The 12,205-nt window shown below is 36.3% G+C and overlaps 1 protein-coding gene and 1 long non-coding RNA gene across 2 annotated transcripts in view; one reads left to right on the top strand and one right to left on the bottom strand.

Annotated features, from left to right (window-relative positions):
- Positions 1-1,370: 1,370 nt before the first annotated feature.
- LOC130206042 (uncharacterized) lies at positions 1,371-3,951 on the bottom strand. Its single transcript, XR_008834019.1, has 2 exons — positions 3,609-3,951; positions 1,371-2,010 (listed from the first exon to the last, which is right to left on the bottom strand). It is a non-coding gene; the product is annotated as an uncharacterized LOC130206042 (long non-coding RNA).
- Positions 3,376-12,205, top strand: part of LOC130206041 (neurocalcin-delta A) — a 64,481-nt gene continuing 55,651 nt past the window's right edge. Inside the window, exons 1-2 of the mRNA XM_056433738.1 lie at positions 3,376-3,656; positions 6,301-6,411. The gene's annotated coding sequence lies outside the window, so the exon portion shown is untranslated. The remainder of the gene's footprint in view (positions 3,657-6,300; positions 6,412-12,205) is intronic.

Raw genomic sequence — 12,205 nt, 5'->3', positions numbered from 1 at the left:
CGCCTAATTAATTCATTTAAAATGCTTCACGGCGTAAAAAATAAACAACTCTTTTTTTCTAGAGATAACCTTTTTTTGCGGAATCATTTTTGACATAATTAGCAATTTCATGTTACAAAATACAACCGATAATAATAATAATAATAATAATAAAATGTCATGTTCCAAAATACTACCGAAAATAATAATAATAATAATAATAAAATGTCATGTTCCAAAATACTAACGAAAATAATAATAATAATAAAATGTCATGTTCCAAAATACTAACGAAAATAATAATAATAATAATATTAATAAAATGTCATGTTCCAAAATACAACCGAAAATAATAATAAGACAAATGTCATGTTCCAAAATACAACCGATAATAATAATAGTAATAAGAATCATTGAAAAATGTCACATTCCAAAGATACAACAGAAAATAATAATAATAATAATAATAATAATAATAACAATAATAATAATAATAATAAAAGAGAACCCTTTTTTTTCTATTTCATGCTTTAATTATCCAGAGTGCCTCGGCTGCTCTCCGTTCCCGCTCAGCTGCTCGGAGAGTTATCCGTCTCTGATCCCGATGAATGTAATCCTCCTCCAGACACATTTCTTTTGTTTTTGGGGCCATGTGGAGGTTCTCCTGCGATCAGCGGGCCCTGCTCATTAGAGAACGGTCTCTGCCTCCCTTCTCTGGCTTTTTGTTGGTGGTATAAAGAATGGTCATTTGGCCCCTCCGATTGTCCATTAATTCCATCTGCTTTATTGGCTGCTTAATTGTGATTAACAGTAATTAAGATCCGGGCCGAACAAAAGGTGGATTCGTTGTGTTTCGGCACAATGATGAAATCTTTCCATTTCACCACATCCGGCAGAGGTTTTCTCCAAATGTAATGTTTCAATTAAACCATTAAGCAGCACAGATATGTCCCATGATAACTACTTGTTATGCTTTCTATAAGAATGAAGGATCAGATCAGGTATTTAAATACCAGCAGCATTTAAACACAAACAAAAAAAATGATTTATGTCAAATAATATATTGTTTTTTATGTTAAAACCCATTAATGTTGATTAATTCCGCGCCCTAATGGAACAAACATCGGTGCGTAAGATGAAAAGCACATTGCGAGAGCAGCTTGTGACGGGGTGCTTTATGTTCATGGGCTCCGTCCTCTGACCCTCCAAACGCCCAATTAGTATTCCTGCACAATTTATGACCACGCCCGCATCACTTGCTGTTGATTACCTCGCTGCTCATTAAAGTGAGAGCAGATCTATAGACAGATCTGACTGATGCATGGGTGAGGAAGGGGGGGGGGGGGGGGGTGACACATGTATACAGTGAGATCCAGTGGCAGAAGATTAAAAAGCGTCATTATTTTTTTATTTAAACAGTCAGGGGTTGCGTGCTTTTACCAAAATAAAAACACTGCGACATATGTTTGACACTGCTGGAAATTCCCTTTGGTCACTGCCTTGTGTATATATTGTGTTTCCTCTGTATATTTAGTATTTTAGTGTTAGTATTTAGTTTTGTTATTGTGTTTTGTGTTTTATTTGTATCTTTTATTAATTCTCTAATATGCACCCGCTGCTGTGGTACTAAAATGTCCCCACTGTGGGACTAATAAAGGAATATCTAATCTCTAATATCCGAGGATCAAAATGCATTTCACACACACACACACACACACACACACACACACACACACACACACACACACACACACACATGCAAACACATACATGCAATACAAAAGATAAAACTTCCTTGAAATATGTCGTGGAAAATCTATATTGGGTCTTCAACTTTTTAGCTTTTAACTGACATGTATGCAGAGAAATGGATTCAACACAATGAGCTGAATACTTCTTATTGTGGCGGGTTGCGTGAGATGGAGTGTCACGCAGAACATGGGGACGGACTGTAAAGCACAGCAGCTCTTGATCACCCCCTGCTGGTGGGAAGCAGCATGACAGGCTTAATGGAGGCTGCAGCACATCTGGCTGTAAAAGTCCCAAAATGATGATGTTTTAACAAGTTGAATGAAAAGATGTGTTTCTATGTGTCAATTAAAGAGGAAGTTTCTCTATGAATCGGACATTTTTGTGCTTCCTGATGTTGCTGTTTTGTTTGCGTAAAGTTTGTTAGAGGAATGAGGAATTCGAGGAATTCGCAGAATCAGTAACTTATTTTAAATCACTTCTTAAAACCCATTTTTATAGAACAGCTTTTAAGTAATGTCGTCCTTTCATGCAGTTCTTTGGTTCCCTTAATTTAGTTTGTCTGTTTTTTATTTAATTTCTTTATTTTAATTTTATATTTGTATCTTACTATTCTATTTGTTTTGCCCTGACTCTGTAGAGCACTTTGTAAACTTTGTTTTTAAAGGTGCTATATAAATAAAGTTATTATCATTATTATTATTATTATTATTATTATTATTATTATTATTATTATGATTATCTGGGTTATATGTTGTTGTTTTTTTCCAAATACAATAAAGCAAATGTAAGATAATAATAATAATAATAATAATAGTAACTTTATTCATATAGCACCTTTAAAAACAGAATTTACAAAGTTCTCTGCAGAGAATCAAGGCAAAACAAATGGAATCGTAAAATACAAAATACAAAATAAAGAACAACAGACAAACTAAATTACGGGAACCAAAGATCCAAAGAAAAATGTTTTTTAAGAAGTGATTTTCAAAGAAGTCACTGATTCTGCAAGCCTTATCCGCTCCAGTAGGTCGTTCCAAAGCCGAGGGCCTCTAAAAGACCCCCACAACCAAAAATGAAATGATAGAAGAAGAAGACAAAAATTTAAGATTGAATTTGGTTGTGAGAAACTGAAAAGTATTGAGGCTGCAGAGCTTTAAATAACTGGACAAACCCGTTCAGTAAGCTGTCCATGCGTGGGAGTGGGTTGCAGGTTTAAACATGTGCAATACATAACAGAAACACCAAGAGATACATCAATAAATCCTGAATATCTTTGGTGAATATTGGTGTTAATTGAACTCATTTGCCTTCTTTTTTTAAGTATGTGTGAGTTTGTTTGCATGTGTTTGACAAATACCATCTTTTATATTTACTTAGAATTTCCCCTGAACTAAAATAGACAACAAGAGATTAAATCCCGACAGTGGAGCGTTCTCTGTTGCTCAACTAGGTGGCGGTAGAGTCCTACACATTTATTGTAATGTAATTACACTCGAGCTGGCAAGAGAGGAGGATAAAGACAACATTCTCACTCTGCTCTTTTTTTCGGATACTACAAATAAACGTTGATTTCCTATATTGCTTGCAGGATGGAGAAGGAATAAAATGTCGATAAAAAAAAAAAAAAAGGTTAACTACCATTCGCGTTTTTTTTAAAGGCCTAACTTGTTGTCTCGTCTGCGCATGCGTCGTGACAGTCGTTATTTCGCCGAGCCGGAAGATGAGCCAGTTTTCCTCTCACGCAGCAACACATCTTCGCTCTACGATTATCTTTTGAGTCTTTAACTCTCTGACACTTGTTGGAGATACATGTTTTTCCCGAGTGTCGCTCTCCAGTAATATTTATAAATATAAATATAAATATATATATGACTTACCAGCAGATGAAGAAGAGGATACCGCCGGGGACAGTTCTAACCTAAGTGGTACGTCTCCTTGTTTCCTCTGTCAGACCCTCGTTGACGCTCCAGATAACGCGTAACGGTGCTTTTATACACTCGTATATACCTCGGGAAGTTGGAACTATAGACTTCCTCGCACGCGACCCGTTCACGTGCAGCAGGTCCTCCCGGTGTTTCCCCGGTGTACACCGGCTGGTGACGTGCACCGGGAGCGTTGTAGCCACCGTGCTCGTGGAGCTCCGTGCGGGACGTGTAGGAACACTCTCCTGTCCCCGGCCTCGTGCGGATGCCGCCGGGTGTTTCTGGTGGTGCGCGTGCCTTAGCGCCAACATGTCGCATTGTTGCGTTAAATGCGTGACAGAGTTGCGCAGGTTGTTACTTTGTGGCGGATACAACGTAACGCAACGTAACACAACGTAACATAACGTAACACAACGTAACACAACGCTACTTTGTAACAACGCAACCTGTTGAGCACTCTCACTGTTTCCTGTGTCTCAGGTTCACACAGAAGGTACTATTATTTATTATTATATATATATATATATTATATTTAATACATACTATTATTTATTAAATACTTATATATATACTATTATTTATTACATATTTTACATATATATATACTTAATGAGTAATAGTATGTATGTATGTGTATATGTATATATATATATTATATGTATATTATATATTTAATAAATATTAGTATATATATGTATACTATTATTTATTAAATATGTTACATATATAATATATTTAATAAGTAATAGTGTATAGGTAGATATATGCATGTATATATTTATACAATATATTATATATATACATATGTTATATATATACTATTATTCATTAAATATATATTTAATAAATAATAGTACATATGTATATATATTTACATATATTATTACATATATTGTATACATACATATATTATATATTTAATAAATAATAGTATATAGAAATATATATACACGCACTACCAGTTAAAATGTTTTGGAACATTTGAAATGTAAGCAGTTCAGTCCAGTGAATAACCGGAAACAGTATTGGGAAGAACTTTCTGAACAATATTTGATTTCCATTGTAGAAAGAATGCCACAAGTGTGTTCGGCTGTTATATCTGCAAATAATAATATATTTAATAAATGATGGCTACTTTGATCGGTCATAAATGTTGATTACATTTTGTTAAACAAATTAATAGCAGTAGATACACCTTCAGAGATTCCTCTATATATTCCATTATAGTGTTTGTCCACCAGAGAGCAAATGTCCATCTTATTATGTAACTTATTCACAATTCTTTAAAGCATCCAGGTTGTTTGTTTCTGTGATATTGAATTCCTCTAAAATCCAGTATTGTTTATGCTACTGTTCCACTTATAGTCTCTATCAGGACGGTTTAAGGACAGTCTTTTTTAAATTTTGTTCCAGCATCTAAATTTTCATTATTAATTTATCCGTTGAATAATTTCTCAATTGACTAATTATTTGGCCTCGAGAACATCCATAAATATATATATATTTTTTTTTAATGCCGATTGAGCCCACAATGACTCAGTTATTCACTGAGACGTGAGAGCGGTCTTCTCTTTTGTCTTTTTCACTTGAAAATATCTTGAAAATATCTTTAATGGTTTCTAAATTTTCTATCCAGTGAGTTGAGTAATTGTTTTAGCACCGTTCACGATTAATATCAAACCAATTGAAATGCATGTTTACACCTCTGGTGGATGGAATATTACTCCACCTCTCCTTTTTATGTATTTATATGTGTATGATTGTGTACGGAGAATATACTGGGGAGGTTAGTATCATGTTCTTCATGTTTCGGTTATGCTCATTTAGTTTCAGCTCGTGTCTGATAAGTGTAAAAAGGGAGTCAGCCCCGTGATAGCCTGCTGACCTGTCCAGGATGTACCCTGTTTCACCCGATGTCAGCTGGGATCGGATCCAGAACCCCCCCCCCACACACACACACACACACACACACACACACACACACACACACACACACACACACACAGACTGGGATAAGCTGTTTTAGATAATGGATGAATTATGATGGATAAATAAAGCTCTTTTTTTTCAGTCTAACAACATTGTTGGTCAAACTGAGCGTAATGAGCAGCTATTTTAATTTTAAAAATTGTAAGTCATTTACTTATTTGATTATTTTCTCAACATGTGTTAGTCGATGGTATTTCTCACGTCACTTCAGTTGCACACACACACACACAACACGTGTGTCAACGGGGTACAAGTGCATCACTGAGTGTCATCGTCAGTTCATCGTCAGCGTGGCGTTTGACCCCGCAACCCCCGCCCTAGTCGATGTGTCCTTGAGCAAGACACTAAACCCTGAACCGCTCCCTGTGTGAATGTAACGTGACTGTAAGTCGCTCTGGATAAAAAGCTTCAGCTCCATGAAATGTAGTTTAATTAGAGGCCGTGATGCGACTACAGTGACATCATCTCGGCCGGCGTTCCCTCCGGCCTCCTTGTATGAACTCTGAAGTCACACCAGGATCTACAGCCTGTGGTGGGTGTGCAGAGCAGTGACCCACACGTCTGCACCGCCGTCTTCATCGAGACAAAAATGTTCATATAGCGCTGTTTATTTTGCAGTAAAACTGAATAAAAATGTCTCTCTTCATCTTTTCTTCAGACGCTGTTGACTTCCAGGTCATCGGTGGACCGGGGAGGGGAGCCGCGAACCCCCCAAACTCGAGAAGGAGCGACCGCCGCGCTGCAGGCGTGCGTCCACACGCCCCACCTGGTGAGTGGCAGAACTGCACCCATTTTAAAGCGGTCGTGTGGCACCGTCACTGTCTGCCGACTCATTGGTCCTTTGAACCAGCGGGTCTGGGGAACACGCCTCTCTTCCCATCAACACATGCATATGACGTGGGGGGGGGGGGGATTTAGACGTGAAAACAGCTGCATATATTATATATATATATATATATTTTTTGGGGGTTAAAGAAAAATTTTTTAAAAAAATTTTTTTTTTTTAAAAAAGTTTTTTTTTTTTTTTTTTTACCCAAAAGTTTTTCCCTTTTTCCCTTTTTTAAAAAAACGGATTTCCAGAAAAATTAGAAATTGTGATGAATTTCCTTTTTTTTTGTTCCCCTTTAAAAAAACGGGGCGCTTCGGGAAACCCAAAAACAAAAAAATTTTAAACCTTTTTTCAATTTTGTGAAAATTTCGAAAAAACCCAAAACAAAAAAGAAATAAAAACCCCCATAGGGTTAAAAATATTTGAATGTCTAAAACCAAAACCCGGGGCCGGGGAAAACCCAGGTTAATTTTCTTTTTTTATTGGTTTCCTGAAAAATTTAAAATTTTAATTTATTTTAAAAATTTTCCCAAGCTGTGTAATTTTTGTTTTAAAAGAAAAAAGGCCCGGGCCCTTTTAGTTTGTTTTGAAGACCAATTTTAAATTTTTTTTTTTAATTGATTACAAAAAATTTTAAAGAATTAAAATATTTTTAATTTTTGAACAGTTTGTTTTTTAAAAAGCCCCTTAAAAAATTTGTTTCCTTAAACCCCTTAAATTTTGGGTTGCCCAATTAAATTTTAAAATTTTGTTTTTAAAAATAAAATATTTTGGGTTAATGAAAAAAACCCTCAGTTAAAAGGGGAAATTTTTTGTTTTCAAGAAGTTTGAGGACTTTAAAATTTTTTTTTAAAAACCCGATTTACGGCTTTTCACCAGATTATTAAATTGGGTTTTGAAAAACTTTCCGTGTTTGGTTTTTTGAAAAAAATGCTTTAATTAAATTTAATTTAAGGAAAGGAAATTTGGGAAAAATGCAAAAAAGGGGTTTTTTTTTTTTCCCGTCACCCTAAAAAAATTTATATCAATTTATTGTTTGAATTAAAAAGTTTTAATTTTGTTTAAAAAATTTTATTTTAATGTATAAAATTTAATTCTTAAATTAATAAATTTAACTTTCCGTTTAGAATTTTGATAAAAATAAAAAAAAAAAAATTATTTGATTATAAACAAGTAGAATTTTTTTCGAAATCTTTATAGAAAAAAAAACTTAAAATAAATATAAAAGGGGCCCTAAAAATTAAAAAAACATTTTAATGAATTAAAAAAAAAAATTTTTATTCATATTTAAAATTTTTCCTAAATTTAATTTTTTGGGAAATTTTGATTTTTTAACTTCCAAAATTTACCCTTTTTAAAAAAAAAATTTGAAAAAGTATTTTAAAAAACTCATTGAATTTTGTTTTAATTTCAAAAAAGGGGTTTTCCTTCAAACATCCATAAATTTTTAAATTCCCCGGGTAAAAATTTTTTAAATGAAAGGCCCCAACGGAACCATAATCGGTTATTAAAAAATAAAAAGGTTGAAATTTTTTGAAAGGGTGGGCCCAAAAGGGGGAAATTGTTTGCGTGTTTCTTTTTTTCGCCCTTTTAAAAAGGGGGCCCTTAAAGCGCACGGTTAAAAAATTTTTGGGGAGGGAATTTTGTGGTTTTAAAAGGACACCAGTTTTTACCCGCCTAAACCCCCCTTCTCCCTTTTTTCCCAAATAAGGAACGGAAAAAATCAAAATTTTGGCTGGCTTTATCCGCTGGATTAAATTTGGGGTTTGAGCAATTTTCCTTTTTGTTGAAAAGAAAAATTTTATTTAAAAATAAAATTTAACTTCACAAAAACTAAAACAAATAACTTTCCCCCCCTGGGGTTCTTTCATTTAAGGGAAATTTTTTATTGACCCGGGGTTAGGCCGTTTTTTGGGTTTTTTTTTAAAAACCAAAAAACAAAAGAAAATTACCAATTTTTAAAATTTAAAAATATTAGAGAACCGTTTTTCTTTGGGAAAAACCTTAAAATTTTTGGGCCCCCCCTTTAAAATTTCTTTAAAAAAGGGTTTCCTTTTATTAATGACCATTTATAAATTTTGACTTTTTCATCCCTTTTAAGAAAAATAAAATAAGAGGGGAAAAACCCATGGGTTTCATTTACTGAGGAAAAACAAACAGGGGAAAAAGTTAGAGTCAAAAAAAATATAAATTAATAAACAGAAAGTCGGGGGTCGAGGAAATTTCCCCCTTTCCTTTTTTTGTTTTTTCGCCCTTTCCTATAAACCGGGAGTCCCGCCCCTTGGCCCCCAAAGGGTTTGGCACTTAACCCAAAGGAACATAGGCCCCCCTAACCCCCCAACCCGCCCCTGTTCAGAAAGAAGGCAGGTAAATTATTCATTATATAAAAATTAGCATAATCTAAGTTGGTCCAGTTTTTTATTGCCGGAAAAAGAAAATTCCCCTTTAATAATTATTAAAATGTTTAAAAAATTCCTAAGCCCCCACGGTTGTGTTCGGGTCGTCCCCGGGGAAGCCATTTGGGGTTTGGTCCCCCCTAAGGGTCTGGTTTGGTTTTTTGGAATCAAGGTTAAAACCCCTTTAGCGGTTGGCCTGTCAATCACGTCCCCCCCCCAAAAGCCCCTTTTTTGGCGGGACTCAAAGAATAATGCTAAAGATGAATCATTGTATGAAAAAAAGCTTAAATGAGCTGAGAAAAAACTAGTTTTCAATGACGGGGGTCTTGAAGGTAATCCTTTAATGACTTTTAAAAACCAATCCCCCCCTGGTGGTCGGAGAGTGAGTTTTACAATTTGAAACCCCAAGGGCCCCTTGGGGTGACTTAACCTAATTCATTAAACCAAAACCCCCTGTGCGAGAAACCCACCAACAACCATTTTAAAAGCTTTTTATCTTCTGTTGGCCTTTTTTCCCCAAAACCAAATTTTATTAATTTTTTACCTTGGGGCAAAGGGGGGGCCCCTTGTTGGATGTGTTTTCCCCTTTCAACGCCTTTGGGTTTCCAAAACCGTCCCCCGGCGGGGGCGTTTGCCGGGGAAAATCCCGGCCCCCCAAAGCCGTTGGGTTTGACCCCACGCGGGTGGAATTTTAAAACTTTTTTCCCCCAAAAAAAAACCCCTGTTGTAGCGGTACACCCTGTGGGTTTCCACATGTTTGAATTGGGTTTGTTGGGGGCCCAAAACCCCGGGGCCCCCGGGGGTGGTGGGGAATTCAAACCCCACAGAAGCGGCCAACAACCAAAACCCCCGGTGGTCGAGGAAATTTGGGCTTTTATCTTAAAACATTTTTTTCCCTTAAACCCCCAGGGGAGCCCCCTGGGGTTTCCCAGTGGTTTGGGGTTTTTTGGAAAATACTTCAAATCAACCGGGAGTGCCTCTGGTGGTCAGGAGAGAGAATGCAGCTTTAACACATGAAGCATATACTTCTATACAACCAGAGGAGTCGCCCTCTGGTGGTCAGGAGAGAGAATGCAGCTTTAACACATGAAGCATAGACTTCTATACAACCAGAGGAGTCACCCCCTGGTGGTCAGGAGAGAGAATGCAGCTTTAATACATGAAGCATATACTTCTATACAACCAGAGGAGTCACCCCCTGGTGGTCAGGAGAGAGAATGCAGCTTTAATACATGAAGCATATACTTCTATACAACCAGAGGAGTCGCCCCCTGGTGGTCAGTAGAGAGAATGCAGCTTTAACACATGAAGCATATACTTCTATACAACCAGAGGAGTCGCCCTCTGGTGGTCAGGAGAGAGAATGCAGCTTTAACACATGAAGCATATACTTCTATACAACCAGAGGAGTCGCCCCCTGGTGGTCAGTAGAGAGAAGTCAATAGAGTCAATAGAAAGAAAGAAATTTTACAAGATACATTTGAACGCACCATGATGACATTATAATTGACTGAACACATCATAAAGTAACCGAAAGGAACCTCTGCTGGTTAGCCATTAGCGGCGCGGCTAACGTAACTAGCTCTCGTCCAGTCGATCGTAACAGATTTGTTGTTATTGCCGTAAGATTATCAGGGATCTGCAAATAGAGAAAGCATGAATGCAGCTTTCCTGAGAACAAATTCTTACTGAATACATTTGTGTACACATCAGAAATATTTAAGTGCTTCTGATTTTTTTTAAACTCCTCTTCCTGCAACAACACCAACACGTGCAAGCACTCGAGCAGGACGCCGCTTTTCGGTGGAAAACTGGGCCACCCCCGGTTAAAAAATTCCGAGAACCGTCGCTGTGCAGCAGATAAAGAGTCGGATGGGTTCGTGGAAAGCAAAACAAGAGCTAAAAAAGAGAGGGAATGTTGGACGTACGTCAAACACACACACACACACACACACACAGACAAGACTCTTGTTTAGAGGCAACTATTCGCCTTCGTCATGTCGGCTTCTATGTCAGAAGCGTGTTTACAGCTCCTTTCCAAGGCCTCCAAAAGGCCCCAGAACCTGTTGTTGCAGGTTTGATGAAGCGAATGTCTTTTATTTGGCTTTGTGAACATCTGCTCTAGAATGTGGATCCAAAGTGTACGTAGCGGTCACACCTCGGGCCCAAATGTTCAAACAAGGCGCGAGCTAGTTACGTCCCACATGCGATCCCTTTCTCCCACATTCCTGTTGACACGTTTAACTAATTGAAAGAAACGCGAGAGCTATAAATAACCTTCCACATCTGGGAGGACCGGTGGGATCTCTCTCTCTCTCTCTCTCTCTCTCTCTCCACGCCGCTCCGCCTGCTCCACATGTGGCTTTGCAGCGTTCAGATACGGCACAGTGAGGGTTTCACATCAAGAGATGAAGATTCAGCCGACGGTTGAAGACTGTGGCGTCCACACCGGGATATCAGAATCAGAACAGTTCTGGATGAAATGGATTCTTTATTTTATATTTTACATGATAAACGGTCATTGGCAGAGGGAGGTTTAGTGTGTGTGTGTGTGTGTGTGTGTGTGTGTGTGTGTGTGTGTGTGTGTGTGTGTGTGTGTGTGTGATCTTCTATAACAGCTGCTGGGTGTCACCCTGAGGTCTGTTTTCCAGACAGACTGAGACTCACGACACGGAGGAGTCAACAGCTCACGTGTAAATACTCACAAACAACATACGATGCGTATCCTGGACGATATACCACAATATATTGCAATACAATATATATATCGGGATATTCTTTTTTAATTTAATTTTAATAGAAAGTAAATAAAGTGCATTGTAATAAAGTGCATTATGTATTTTATTTGAATCTCTTATCTTTACTGCTGCTCTAATGTGATCCTGCAATGTCCCCACTGTGGGGCTAACTCATCTTATATACATATAATATAATATATATATTAAATATATATTATATACATATGCACATACACATATACTATTACTCATTAAATATATATTATATATATATGTAACATATTTAATAAATAATAGTATATATAATAAATAATAGTATATATTAAATATAATATATATATAGTATACATATATTTAAAAAATATTTTTATTATCTTTATTCTTTTTCTTTATTTTATATTAATTATCTAAGTTTATTTGATAATAATAATTTAGGATAGGAATGTATAATGTATGTTTTCTGTTTTGTATTTTATATAGAATAATATTGTATTGTATTGACTGATTGACTGAATAAAATACACAATAAAATACAATACTTGGACCTAAATAACCAGGTGTTTAGGAATATCTAATATAATATAAAATAATATAATATAC

Source organism: Pseudoliparis swirei, chromosome 16 (genome assembly GCF_029220125.1).
Source record: "Pseudoliparis swirei isolate HS2019 ecotype Mariana Trench chromosome 16, NWPU_hadal_v1, whole genome shotgun sequence".
NCBI lineage: Eukaryota > Metazoa > Chordata > Actinopteri > Perciformes > Liparidae > Pseudoliparis > Pseudoliparis swirei.
The sequence above is the reverse complement of the archived record's forward strand: the minus strand, read 5'-3'. Positions and strand labels throughout refer to the sequence as shown.